Source organism: Pteropus vampyrus, unplaced genomic scaffold (genome assembly GCF_000151845.1).
Source record: "Pteropus vampyrus isolate Shadow unplaced genomic scaffold, Pvam_2.0 Scaffold5, whole genome shotgun sequence".
NCBI classification, from domain to species: Eukaryota; Metazoa; Chordata; class Mammalia; order Chiroptera; family Pteropodidae; genus Pteropus; species Pteropus vampyrus.
The window spans coordinates 16188452-16190754 of NW_011888786.1; the positions used below are offsets into that span (position 1 = coordinate 16188452).

The following is a 2303-nucleotide window of genomic DNA, read 5'->3' on the forward strand; positions in this document are numbered from 1 at the left end:
TCTAATAATAAGGATACCCTGAATCAAGCAATAGGCCTGCTCAGTATGAGTTTAAATTTAACCCAAGACTTCTGAGACTCAGTTCATTGTTTTGTTGCAGCAGTATTCTCCACCTTCCAATCCATCGGATTTGTTTGTAAGACATTCTTTATGGTTACATACTATAATGACTGATGCTCAGAAAACTCTAAATATTTCAAACGTAATAATTATGTATCCACTAAATGTTTTGTCATATGAACATTGTATATATGTATCTTCCAGCCTCATCAGGATCTGTAGAATCTTTAAATTGTTGTTGTGCTTTGGTAATTTGAAACATGAGTACAGATTCAGAGCTTTCCTCTTGGGGGAGGGGCATGTGGGGAGGAACAACAATAAGCAGACACAATAAAACATTACTGACTTATGTTCTGCATCATCATTGTACAAACACTAGAATTGATTTCTTTTTCCTTGAAGTAATAAGCTGCCTTCACATCTCTTCTCATCCTTTCTTCCTGCTTCCTCACTTGATCGGCTTCCCATTTGCTTCCGAACACTCTGATCTGGGCACCCTGATTCCTTCTAACTCTTTTGCCTCGGGTTCATCATTTCAATCCTTCCTGACGTGGTACATCTGCATGGATCACTCGATAATCTGCCCTCTGTAATGCAACTTCAGGATAATCACTCTTTAGGTATCTCAATGGACAGACAGCTCAGTGTACAGCCAAGGAGACTCAGGATGCATTCACAGTCCCAGCCTGGAGGGTCTATTATTTTAAAAAGCACTTATCTTTTCTACCATGGTAAAGTTGACCTCCAGAATTTCCTTTACTTCAGAAACAAGAAGCCTGAATTCTCGTACTTGACTTTGTAATAATTTGTTAGGTGATCTTGGACCATCCTTTCTCATCTCTAGGTCTTAGCTTTTCCATACCTGCAATATGAGTGTTGGAAAATGTAACAGCTGATGTCCCTTCCACTGTAGTAGCCTTTGACTGCCCTCCCAATCTAACCATACGTATCTCCTCTTATTCTCTCTCTCATTAAACAATTCTTTTCCTTCATAGTGCTCTGTATTTTCTATGGTGTATTTACTTAATTTCATGTTTATGGTCAGTCTCCTCTATTGAAGATCACTCTCATGAATTAAGAAACGGGTCTGCTTTTTACTACAATTGTATCCCCAGCACCTAAAAGAGAACTCAGCAATTGTTAAATGTGCAATAAATATCTATTTACCAAAAACACTCAGTGGGGAACGGATAGTCTCTTCAACAAATGAAGTTGGGAAACTGGATAATTACATGCAGAAAAATGAAAATGGACCCCTATCATATACTACTTAGAAAAATTAACTCACAATGTATTAAAATTTAAACATAAAACCTAATGTTGTAAAACTCCTAGAAGACAACAGGTGGTAATCTCCTTGACATCAGCCTTGGCAATGAATTTTTGGATATGATACCAAAAATATAAGCAATAAAAACAAAAAATCAGTAAGTGGGACTGTATCGAACTAAAAAGCTCTTGCATAGCAAAAACAATCAACAGAATGAAAAGGGAGAAAACATTTGCAAACCATATATTGGATAAGAGGTTAATATCTAAAATATATAAAGAACACATACAATTCAATTTTTAAAAAAAGCAATCACACCTGTTAGAATGGCTATATTCAAGAAGACAGGAGATAACAAGTGTCAGCAAGGATGCAAAGAAAAAGGGAACCCTTGTGCACTGTTGGTGAGAATATGAACTGGTTGAGCCATGCTGGAAAACAATATACAGAGTCCTTAAAAAATTAAAAATTCATCTATCATATAATGCAGCAATCCCACTTCTGGGTACATATACAAAAGAAAACAGGATATTGAAAAGATATTTGCACTCTCATGTTCATTGCAGCATTATTATTCACAGTGGCCAGGATGTAGAAACAACCTAAGTATTCATCAATAAATGGATAAAGATGTGGTGTGTCTATACACACACACACACACACACACACACACAAATAGTATTCTATGAGATACAAGGAAATTCTATTTGTGACAACACGGATGGTCCTAAGGGTATTATGCTTAGTGAAAGAAGCCAGACAGAAAGACAAACATTGCATGATATGACTTATATGTGGAATCTGAAAAAGCAAATGCAGAGAAACAGAGAGTAGAATGGTGGTTACCAGGAGCTGGGGGGTGGGAGCGTTGGAAAGATGTTTAAGGGTAAAAACTTGCAAATAGAAAGTCAATAAGTTCTGGAGATCTAATGTACAACATAGTGATTATCGTCAATAATACTGTATTATATAC

The 2303-nt window shown here is 36.4% G+C and overlaps 1 protein-coding gene across 1 annotated transcript in view; it reads right to left on the reverse strand.

Moving 5' to 3' along the window:
• The window catches only part of ARAP2 (ArfGAP with RhoGAP domain, ankyrin repeat and PH domain 2), a 171545-nt gene that overhangs the window by 97788 nt on the left and 71454 nt on the right, over positions 1–2303 (reverse strand). The window lies entirely within an intron of this gene.